This window comes from Catharus ustulatus, chromosome 6 (genome assembly GCF_009819885.2).
Source record: "Catharus ustulatus isolate bCatUst1 chromosome 6, bCatUst1.pri.v2, whole genome shotgun sequence".
Taxonomy (NCBI): Eukaryota; Metazoa; Chordata; class Aves; order Passeriformes; family Turdidae; genus Catharus; species Catharus ustulatus.
The window spans coordinates 39,189,490-39,201,563 of NC_046226.1; the positions used below are offsets into that span (position 1 = coordinate 39,189,490).

Here is a 12,074-nt window from a genome sequence, read left to right on the forward strand (position 1 = left end):
CGTGATACAGATTCAGGAGGTGCCTTCCAAGTTCACCCAGCTCCCCAAGACCTCCTGCTGCTTCCTGCTTCCCCTGCCCTTGCTCAGGGCTTTCCCATGCTTTTGGCTGTGCTGGAGGGGGTACAGGGAAGCAGCCTTTTTCCCCACAGGACACCTCTTCTGCTGAGTCTGCATGTTGGTGCTGCTTCTCCTCCAGGCGTAACACTGGAACTGATTCCCAGGCTGCTGACCCAGCAGTGACAGGAGCAGGCAAGGACACTGTCTAGGGCAGGCACACTGCCTGGTGTCCCCAGAGGAGGGCAAGAGGAGGCCCTGGGTCCTCTCAAGCCAAGCAATGAGCAGGCAGGGTCTCTGGGCTGGGAGACCTCCACTCTAAAGAGGGGCTGCCTGGCTCCTCCAGGAGAGGCCCATGGAAAAGGTTCATGGCTGCAAAACTGAATGGCAGTGTACACTGTGTTTGTGCACAGTTCTCACAGCAGTCAGCAACATATCTCAGAACTCTCAGGGCCTCATCCTTCCCTGAGGAGTGTGGTTAGATAACATGCAGAAACATGTTAGATAATATGTTGAATAACATGTTAGATAACATGGAGTCAGAAAGAAGAAAGGGTCACACGTGGAGCAGGAGGCACCAGCATAAGAGGTCAGCTGAGGCACAGGGCCTTGCTGGCTCCCCAGACAGGTGCAGGAGCTCTCTGCAGAGAGCAGTGCCTTGGACTCCACAGCAGGACTTGTGAGACTTGACACTGGAAGAGCCATTTTGTTGCCCCACATATTCTGAGGTCTTACTCTGTCCTTTTTCTTCCTCAGTGGTTTCTCCTGCTGCCTCTCCCAGGCAGCTGTGAAGCTCCTTGCTTGCGCCTTCTGGTTTGATTTGGTGGGCCACTTGATTTTTCCACTTGTTCTTTTGTCGTGCCTGTTTTAGAGCTGTATTGATTTCTCTCTTTGCGTGACTTCCACAAATCTGCTCTTTGCTCCCAGCTGTGGATGCTGTTTCTTGCCATCCCTTCTCTTCCCTTTGAAAACACTCGCTTTGCTAACCCCTGCAAGCAAGGAGACACTTAAAACCCCTGAGGATGGATAGATGAAAGGCTTGGGTTTATTCCCGAGTGTAAAGTACAGCAGCTCAGGGTCTGCTGTAGTTTAAACAGCCTCCTCTGAGCTGGCTGTGCCTTATCTATAATCCACCCCCTCTAGAACTGGTCTAGAGCTGGCAGCAATTAGATGGAAACTGAGGAGTGATATTTTGGGTTTGATGAAACTGCTCCTTCCCAAGAATTTATTGGATCCCATCTCATTTCCTTGTGGCTTTCACCTGCTCACTGCTACTCCAGGACCAAGGGAAACCTCCTGTGACTTTCTAAGAATGGAATAAGAGACCATTGTGGTGCTTGCAGAGTCAAGGTTTCTTCTGACTTCCTGTAGCCTTTGGAGAGGCAGAGGAGAGCTAAGCAGGGATTTTAGGCACTCATTGGGGATGGGCTGTACCCACCATCTTTGCCAGATGAAGAGGTGGAACTGGAACAATGCCCTGCTCTGCAAAAGGTCATGACTGTGGCTCCCAAGGGAAGGGACAAAACCAGGAGTCTGACTGGAACTGAGTGGGTTGTGTATTGACCAGTGCCCCTGGAAACCTGTCCCCTCTTCCTCCTTACCCAAGGCAGTAGTCCCCAAAGCCCTGGGGGCACAGGTGAGAAGGCTCAGTGTGTTCTGCTGGAGCTGAGGCAGCCTGAGCCATCTGACAGTGAGGCTACATCCAAATGTACGGGCACCGTCTGCTCCGGCATGATGCCACCTGTCCCTGCTCCCACTGCTGTCCCCTCTCCCCTTGCACTGCCTGGTCCCACCACGCTCCAAGCAGAGCCGACAAGCCAAGCACACGAAGAACTTAATGTAAAACTACTTTGTCAGCCATAAGAAAGTAGAAAAGGCTTCAGCACATTTTCTGCTCATTTTCTTCAGCTCCCCCAGCAGGCAATGTGTGTCACCCATCTCTGACAAGCCAGCTCTCACTCAGCAGCATGGTGGGAGCCTGGCAGTGCCAGGGAGAGAGGGGATCCCTCAGGGAGTCAGTACAGGGAAAGGTTGGAAGCAGGGGGATCCTGTAGGAGGGAGCTTCTGGCTGTGAGGGGACAGCTTTAAAGCCTGACCACCACTTAGCCCTCTGGTCATAGGGTGCTTCTCCAAAATATTGCATTAGGGCAATTGAAAGCTCTAGATTAGCATTGACATCTGAATATCTGCTGCTATGTACACAAGTAGCTGCCCATTTGACATTAGCATGCACACAGAAGTGCAGCAATTCAATACAAACTATATACTGGTGCGTTGTACTAAATGCATATTAATCCAAAGTGCTTCATAATTCTGCATAGCTATGTACTGAGTGTGCAGATATTTAAATTTGTAGCACCTATTACTACTGGCTGCCATTAAACCACGTATTTATCAGAATTGGTTTTTTGATGTCTGTAATACAACAGCAGAAGCTGTGATTCTTTTCAGCCTTCCAAAATCTTTTTTTTTCCCTGGTGACCATGTCTGTGATACCAGGTCAGATTGGGTCAAATCCCTAGGAGCTCTGGAACAGCAATGTTCCCACAGAGACATCAGTGCCAGGAGGTGTTATTGTGGAAATCTCAGAGGTGGAAGCACTGGGATTTCCCTGCTGTCATTTTTCTGCTGGATCAGTCAGAGCAAATGCTGTTGTATTTCTGTGCTGTTGTCACATGGCAGAACAGAGGGTGTTTGCCCACTGCTCCCCTCAGAGAACATGGAGGGGCTAGAACTGCTCTGGGGAGTCTGGCAGGGAGGGAAGGAGGGGTTGGTGAGTGGGGGGCTCAGGAGGGCAGCTGTGGCATTTGTGGGAAGGCTGTACCTGAATGTCGGGAGGGTTTGCAGGGAGCAGCACAAGGAGTGCAGGCACTGGAATTCTGGAGTGCTGCAGGCAAAAGCCTCTGCCTCAAGGAGTGGAAAAGTCAAAGATGGGAGAGAAACTCAATGCAAGTGGCATCCGGGAAAAATACCAGAGTAAGGAATAGGCTTTTGCCTCTGAAATTTTATGGTCTTGGGCAAAATTATTGAAGTGCTGGGCAAAAACTGGCCCCGTCCTCTCTCACATGCCCGTGCCCCTGTCTGTGCCCTGGGCTGCTGGGCACTGCCAGCCTCCCTGCTGCCCTCCCTCAAAGAGAGGGCACTGAGCTCCCTCCTGGCAGTGCGTAACCCATACTGCAGCCCTGGGAGGACTGGGCAGGACATGGCAACAAGAATGGGTTTAGCTGTCTATGATCCACAGTGGCGGTATTCAGAATGTCCTATCTGCCACAACTTCCATCTCCATGGATCGCATGGGGTGCCCACAGTGCCAGGCAGCTCCACAGACTTTGTTGGTCTTTGGAGAGGTCGAGTCAGCAAAGCTGCAGCCCTGCAGCACAGCCCCACAGAGTCAAAGTGTGAGTGTTTCTGGGATTCAGCAGAGGAACTGCTTGGTCCCAGCTGCCTTCCTCAACTGCTGTCTGGAGAAGTGAAGGATAATGTGCTCAGGCAGTCAGTGATGGATAGCTGGGCAAGTCCTGAGATGAGGAGGATTGCACTGCTTGTGGGAGGAGCGGAAGGGAGGCTGAAGGGCAGGGGCAGTGCATTCCCCGGAGCTGTGCAGAGCTGCTGATGTGTGAGTTATGGCCCTTTGGCATTGAAGCAAGGTCCCCAAAGGCTGGAGGTATGGGAGAAAGGCTACAGGAACAATTGGGAGCAGTAGCAGGGTTGCATAGAGCCCACTTCCAGCACCTTCTCACTGGATGTGTGGAAGACACTGGGGTCAGGGTTTGTCCCAGAGCACTGAGCTGCCCCATCATCCTCCAGCTGCAGAGAGCAACATCCTGCCAGAGAGGGGGCCTCCTGCCCAGGGCACAGAAACACCTCTGGCTTGGAACAAGAGAAGAGAAGGAGCAAAGAGGTGGGGACCTGAACCATCTTCTCAGGCAAAGAGCAGTCACAGCCTGTCCTGGGAGGCCAAGGAGAAGTGGTGTTCAAGCCCATGTAGCGTAACTTGGGTTGTGCTAGTGCCTACAGCATGATTGGGGTTTGCTTTTGTATTGGTGGGCAAAAGAGCAAAGAGCAAAGGAGTGATCTTTCTTCAAAGCATCAGGCAACCTCCTAAGCTTGCCTCCAGCAAGTTCTCCATTTCCCAACAAACTAGGCAATGTTTTTTGGTTGGAAAGGGATACAGTAAGTCCGTTACTGTCCACAGGGCACCTGCTGCTTCTGTCATTTCTAACCAACTCTGTGAGAGGAGTGTGTGGGAGTTACTAATTTCTGCAGTAATCTCTGTTTCCCAACAGCATCAGCAAATGCAGGCTGTATACCAGAAAATGGCCAGGGAAAAAAAGATGTGTCCTTCTGGCTAAGGGCTGTGCTATTTCTCCAAGCAGACCCCCGCTCAGATAAAGAAGATTTGCCACAAGTCAGGGGGACACCCAAAATGTGCCCAAACTCACACAAGAACAAACTGCTGTCCTATCTTCCCCTCTCTTATTCAACTGGGAGAGAAGAAAGCCATGTGCTGGCATCCAGGGTTTCAAGCATCATCCTCTGATGGATAGTCAGGACTGAGGTTCTGGTCCAGCAGACTGGGGAGAGGCAGCCCCTGGGGGCCACCCTGACCAGCGCACTCTGGGGTTAAACGTGAACCCACCTAAGAGGGAAAGTGGGTCAGGGCACTCTCCCTCAGCTCGCTATCAGGTTAATTTGATTCCTCTTTTAGTCAGAGCAGAAGAAAATTGTGGGCTCTGACTCCCACCCTTCCCTTTGATCTGTTTCAATTGCTGCAGGCACTTGCTTCTTTCTGCAAGGGCTGGATTCAGAGTCCTAAAAAGCTGACGATTGTTTGCAAGACAAGACTCTGGAGCAGGGTGAGATGGATTTGGGGGATGGGCCTGGGAAGAGCCCCTTTCCCTCAGCAGTGGCATGGGTGAAAGCACCAGTTTTTTGCACGAGCCCTGCTAACCTTGCCTTGTAAGGGCAAGGAGCAAGCTGCAGCAGCAGCTCCCCAGGGCTCGCCATCAAGGACAGCTGGACATCACTGTACTCCCTGCAAAGTGCAGTGGTGAGTCCAGGTCTTCCTCTCCCTGGGAAACAGAGGCACCATGAAGCTCAGCATTAAAACAACCTGTTCCCATCTCTGCTTCCAGGGGTGAGGATCCAGGCAGGGGCTGGGGAAGGGGAGTGCCATCCTTACTGAGCTGATGGAATGGGATCTCTCCTGCTCGCCTAGAGCTTGGGAGAAGTTGGGCAAAGAGCAGCATGGTGCTGGCAGGTGGCACTGGTGTCTTTGTGGTCCCAGAGGTATTTGTTTATCCCATATGCCACAGCTGCCCTGAACCTGTCTGGTTCCAGAAAATTGTGTCCTGGCTGCAGCTTCCCACACTGCAGGTATGGTTGTGCAGGCACAGGAGCTGTGGGATTCATCTGCCCGAGCACCAGGCAACGTGGATCCACCTGTCCGTCCATCCTGCTGCTGCCAGCGCTCGCTGCATGTGCTTTGGAGAGGAGAGTGGAGCCATCCGAGTGCTCTTGGTTTATTTTGCAGGCGACGATAATTTTCTGCCTGCTGCTCACTCTTTAATTAACCGCTCCGAGGATGTGGGGCAGAGGCGTAATGAGCACTTGGTTTACATATCAAAAGGCAGCATCATTAATATCCCTGTGCTCACAAGGGCTCTCAGAAGGCCGGCGGGTCACAGGCAGGGATGCCCTGCTCAGTGTGCTGGGGGCTCCTGGGCGGGGAGGGAGAAGCCTCAGCTTCATACCCTGGGGTGGCAGCAGAAGGGCTTTGCCAAGGCGGGGAGGTAACAGGGCATTTTCTAAGCAAAGGGGGTCTCACTGAGGATTTTTGGCAGTGTTGCCCAAACCCAGCCACATCCCAGGCTGCTCTGCAGCAGTTCCTTTTCTTGACTCTCCGGCCAGCCTGGAGGAGTTGTCCCCAGGCGACCCCTTGCTGGCCAGTTCTAGTGGCCCTGGAAGGCTGCACTGAAGTGGCTGATTGTTCAGATAAAGCTTATCCTGTTACCCAGGCTGTTTGTTGCCGTACGGCATTTGCACAGAGAAGTCCCTGTAGATCTCAATTTGGCCATGCTCAGACAGCAGGATTAAATGTTCCTTTGCTTCTGTCTCCTGCACGGAGGAAATCAGCTACCCGGGTGAGGGTTTACTCCTACACATGCACTTGTCTTTCTCCTTAACTCTCTTCTAATTAAATATAAAAATTTCCCAGGGGATAGGGAAGACAGCATGCCAGGGCATCCTTGGCTCTCTCTGCATGTCTGGACACAGTGTGCTTGCTGGGATTCTGTCCTTGCCAGGCTATTGAGGGTTTTGTCAGCAAGAGACTTGTTTTGAACACTCGCGTTACCCCATCCACTTTTTGGCAGGCTGAGCGGGCAGCTCCAGGTGGGACTTGTCTGGCAGGCACTTGGTTTCACTTCTGAAAAGCTGGGGGAAGTCTGTGTAGGCTTTGCAAAGTCCTGGGATGAGGAATGTGATGCCCAGGATTTCTTCTGCTCTGCTCTTACTTTCTCTCAGCTCCTCCTGCTTCTGTGGAGCCTGTGTTTGTGTGGATAACCTCACGTAGATGGTCTCAAGGAAACAAGGATTTGCAGCTTCTGGGGAAAGGGGACAAAAGAATTTCGAAGAGTTGATTTTCTCCCTTGATCATCCTCCCACTTAGAGAGGGCACTGAGAGATACTGTTAGGGGCTGCCTGTTGCTAAGAGCCCACAAGCCAAGACACAAGAGGGAAAAACACCCTGGTGGAGGTATAGCAAATACCTGGCTCTCTTTTCCTCCCTATCCAGGTGCAGCTGGAAATGCTTTTGGACAGGAATACATGCACGCCCTCAGTTGAGGAAACCCTTCCTGACTCCTCTGACCCTGCCTGGCTCTCCAGCAGCCATCTCTGAGCCTTTCCATGGCCATGGGAAGAGCAGGGAAGGCTTTCTGAAATACAAGAGCTCTGGTTTGGTAGCAGAGCACGTTAACAAAGGGAATTCTACCCTCCAGGTTCATTATCCATGCTGCCAGTCAACAAAATAAACTGATTTTATGCTGTGCCTCAAAAACTTTATATAAAAGCTGACCAAAGATACACTTACATTGATTGTATTGCAAGGCAAATTTACTACCAGGTTCCTTTAAGCCAGTTAGAGGTAGAACAACACAATGATCAAATTAAGGGCACAATTAAGATTAAATTGATAGATATGAATGTTCAAGTGCCAAGTGAACACAGCAGGTAATCACATCAAACAGTGAGGCTGATATTAGAAAGGATGACATGGTATTCATCTTCCACGTGCTCTGAGAATCAGGGGAACAGCTGAATCACTTTCAGGTGGGGCTTCTGCCTGTGGCATGAGGGTATGGAGGCAGGGCAGGACCTGCAGGACAAGTCCCTAAGATCAAGCACCTGCTGCTGAGTGAAACTCCTGGTAGCAATCCTCCACCTTGCTGAAGCTGAAGCCATTTGGGGGAGAGTGCACAGTGGTGCCTTAGACTTTTATATCTCGGATTTGAAAAGACACACGTAGAAGAATAAAAGTAGGTTTAAATGAGTATTAGTTCAAAGAGCTGATCGTGGCCAAACACTTCCTTGGATTGACAGGTCCTTACGATGTGTTGTATGTGGATATTGAGCACTTGAATTTCAGTATTTTCATCCTGTCTAATGAGCCAGGTATGTGCTCCCTTCCTTATTTGCTGGGATCAGAGCAAAAAGTCTGTATAAACAAACTTTCATCCCAAAAGATCTCACTTCCTTCTCTACAGGGTTTTCTGAACTTCTGGGTTTGTTTCATTTCTTTTAGCAATGCTACTCTATCCAGAGCTCTTTTACTTGGGAAGGAAAGGAGCTGCTGCCCATGAACCACCACAAGAAGGACACAGGACCTGGCATGGCTTGCCTTGATGAGCAGACGTCTGGGATGAGGAGGCCAGGATCTTCCTTCACATGCATAGCAAGGTCTTGTACTCTTTCTGTTTTGGAGATGGCTTTTCTGAGGAGCATTTGGTACATTGTCTGTGAAGCAGGAGCATCATCAGTGTCATATCTGACTGAAACATCACACACAAAAAAGAGGAGCTGTTACAGTGTGGGTCCCATGCAGATGCTGGTGCTCCTAGTCCTGTCCCTCTTCACTGCCTGTTCTTTACCTCCACTGCTTCAGTGTCTCATTCCCTTTCCCAAGGAGTTAAGGACAGCCAGCTGCTCCCACCAGCAGTGTTGGCACATGTGTATGTGGCATTAGGTGGGAGAAGAGGCTCTATCCCCAGGCAGAGGGGGCATAGTGGTCAGGGTGGCTGGCACAGCATTGTTTTTGGGGAGAAATCCTGACCATCCTTGTTTTTTGTTTGGAGTTTAATTGAGTTTCCTCAGGGAAAAGCATTTCCATCTAATTCACCTCTTAATTAACCCCGTGCACCCCAAAGAAGCTCCGCAACCACTTGTAAATTAAATATGAAAAGCATTATTTATCCAGGAATAGCAACCTAATGGCTGCAAGTCTGATGTTTATAGTGACTAATGATGATGGATATGGGAGAGAGAAGTTGGGAAGGAAATGGAGGGGAAGAGTTTCTTTGCTCTTAAAGTGTACAGACACAGATGTGTAAGGGATATGTTCCTCGGGCAGAAATGGACTCTTTCCTCCCTTGATTAAAAATTAGTGTGAAAGAAGCACCAGGGGATTGGAGGAGCATATTCCCACTGTAATAACCCATGTCCTACTCTGTGTTGTGGCAGGGTGAGCAACGGGGCTGGTGTTGCTGGAAAAAGAGGAAAATCAAGTCTTGTTGCAATGGGAAATAGTTTTGTGGCTGATAGGAGCCAAAGAAAAATGCTACGTTGAAATGCATTTCGACCTTTCCAAAGGAGAAATGAAGATGCCATGGCTGATGCACCCATCTGTCACCCTCACAAGCCCTTTTTGAGCCTGGGCTTTACCCCCGGCAGCGTGACTGCAGGGTTCACTCGCTGAACACTGGCACTGTTGGCATCAAAAAGAAAAAAATGTGCACAAGCACAGCTACCTCCTTGGAGGCTCAGAGGGAGAGAAAAGGCAGGAGAGGGGCAGATTGGGGCTGGTCCCAGTGTGAGGGGTGGCTGGGGAGAAGCTGGCACGGCCGGGGCCCGGAGATGCGTGTGAGCCGGCCGGAGCCCGAGCAGCCCTGGGAGCCCTCGCAGGCATTTCCTTAGGGCTTTCCGCTTCCTATTTTGTCTCCGCTCAAAGGTTTTGTTCCTTGCAGCAGGCGGGAGAGCTGAAGCCAGCTGCCTGCCTTCTCGCAGGGGAGGTTTCTTCCCGGCGCAGATGGAAGGAAGGTATTCCCGGTGAGGCATTCCCGGGGCCGGCGGTGACAGGTACGCAGGTGTCACACAGACCGGGACAGGGATGGGGCAGCGCGGATGGGGGGGTGAAGGCCGTGTTTGGGGCAGTTCCCCTGCTGTGGGATGCTCTGTGCTGAGATTTGGCTGTCAAAAGTTTGCAGGCATTGGGTGCCAAGGAGGAGAATTTTTGTTCCTGGGAGTTTTTCTTGTGCCAACCTCCTGCTGTGCATTCATTGTCCCATTCAGCAGCGCAGTATTAACTCTTGGTAGCAAGGTCTGTTCAGGTAGGAGATGCTTCTGCATGGATGCAGACTGGGGACAGGGCGAGAAGCAAGGAGCGAGGCTGGCACAGCAGACATGGGTCAGCCCCAAGTCAGTCAGAGCCCCAAGCACAAGTCACAAATGCACAAAATGTCACCAGTAATAGTGATGTTCTGGGTTATGTGTTTATCTAATACAGCATCGAAACTCACTGAGTCTCTGGCCTCAAACAGCTATTTCCTGTGTCAAAACCATCGTTATTTAATCTCACATTGGGTGAAGCGGTGTTTTCCCACCTCATCCCTGCTTTAGTTTCAGTGACCAGCCCTTCTGCTAGGCAACAGGGGACACTCTGCTTTCACATCTTCTTGTTAATTTGTAAGGCTGGCTAGTGCCTCCCCTCCCTGGCAGCTGGGGTCGCCATCCCTCGGTGTCCCCTCCTCGTGCTGTCCCCGTGCCGCCCGGCAGCCCGGTGCCCGTCCCTGTGCCACTCTCTGCATGCCCGACCTGTCCCCATCGAGGCTTCAGGGGCTGCTTCTGCTCTCTCAGCAGCGATTGTGGCCCGAGGTGTTCCTGGGGCGTTCCCAGCTTCTGCTGGAGGATAGTACAGAAACCTCCCCGGGTTTACAAAAGCCTGCAAGTTTTGTGCTGCAAAGTGCATTTCTTTGCATCGATACAATTTGTCACCGTAGTACCCATCCATACAGTACCTCCGGGACTGTCTGGCGCTCCTTGCTGTATCCTGTGCTCACGAATCACCTGAAAAATCTTGCACTTGTTCCTGCCTCCCGTCTCTGCTGCTCCATCCAGGCTGTTAATAACACCCCTGCATAGCAGGAAGCCCAGCACGTGTCCTGACTTCACCACTGCTAATCTTCTGCCATTATAAACCCAAACTATTTATCCTCTCTGCTTTGGGACTCCTTGCCAGGTTCCCATGCAAGAAAAAGATGGGGCCTTTTGCCCTCTGGCTAATTAGCTTTTTTAGCAGCAGTCTGGACAATCTTTTGTCGGAGGAGCTCTAAATAAATAGCCACTTCGTTGTTCTGCATCCGCCGCTGGGCTGATACGTTCAAGGAAATCTGGGAGATTAGTGAGACATGGTTTTCCTCTGAGACACGCACACTGGGCTGTATTATGAGATGTTCTGTTTTTAATTATCATTCCAATCAATTTGGTGCACACAGATGTGCAATTTACTGATCTGTAATTCCCCAAATTACCCCTGGAGGCTTCATTTTTATTGTCAGTGTAACATTTGCTACCAACTATCTGCTGTTTGGTTTTTTTGGGGGGAAGGCTTTCTTCTTGTTGTTTTTTTGTTTTTACACCTTCAGCCATCTGCTCTCCAGAAATCCATTTTGCCTCATTTTTTTATTTCTTGTTACCTGCTGTAATTTCTTGTTGCCAGGCAAGGTTTTGATTTCCCCATTTGGGAGTACCCCTGTGTGCTGCAGCTGAGCTGCAGGTACGTGGAGCCCAGTCTGGGCTTGTGACAGCGATCCACTCTGCAGCCAAACCCTTTCTCCTGTAACCCCATCTGGGTTTCCCCGTGGTAGCAGGCAGACACAGATCTCACTGCAGCTTCAGGTATACAGCTTAATTAATTAGTGCTTGTAGAGTGCAGTCAGGAGGTTCTGGGGAAGATGAACATGCCATAAGTGCCCTCTTTACAGAAAGATGTAATTGCTCCTCTCGGGGAGCTGCTGGTGTGAGGCAGAGGCAGCTAACAGGGCTGGCACAGATGCTCTGTGAGGAGGGGGGCAATTGCTGTGTGTCCTCAAGAAGACACAATTTCCTCTCAGGAAATGGGTGCACAAAGCAAAGAAACACAGCAGGATGGAGGTGTCTGCATCTGACCAAGAGCTCTGCCACCTACATTTCCTGTGGGGCTGGGTGCCAGTCTCAAAGACCCCAGTCCTGGTCATTCCTGGACTTGTCCACGCCCCAGCAGCCCTGGAAAATCCTCTCCTTATCCAAGCCTTGCATTTGTGTCCCCAGAGTATCTCAGATCCAAGGGTTCTCCATGTTAACACCCACATCTGTGGCTCACTGGTCACCTTCTCAGCACTGGCCTCCTCTAGGAGAAGCTGAAATTCACACTCCTGGGATGCTCTGTGTCCCATGGGGTGCTGCAGCCCTCCTTTGCTTATACTCTGTGGGTGCTTAATTACTAATAAGAAATTCCTCCAGCCCTGCTCTGACATGGGGAGCCACAGACAAGCTTGTAGCCCCTAGAGTCTCCCATTCTGGATCTAGGCAAGAGACACAGGGGAGATTTAAATCCACCCCTTGTGATGATGGGGGACTGGGCTGCCGGTGCTGCAGGGGGCTGCCTGAGAGGGAGATTTAAAAAGCACAGCAACCTGGCAGTGGCAGTGCGTGCTAGGTTGTAGTTAATCTCCGTTTAATTCTTTTTCAGATAATCCAGTCTCGGC

The 12,074-nt window shown here is 51.0% G+C and overlaps 1 long non-coding RNA gene across 2 annotated transcripts in view; it reads left to right on the forward strand.

Annotated features, from left to right (window-relative positions):
- The first annotated feature begins 9,206 nt into the window (after positions 1–9,206).
- Positions 9,207–12,074, forward strand: part of LOC116998344 — a 33,241-nt gene continuing 30,373 nt past the window's right edge. For both annotated transcript variants that reach the window (XR_004418354.1, XR_004418355.1), the window contains exon 1: positions 9,207–9,408. This is a non-coding gene — a long non-coding RNA (uncharacterized LOC116998344). The remainder of the gene's footprint in view (positions 9,409–12,074) is intronic.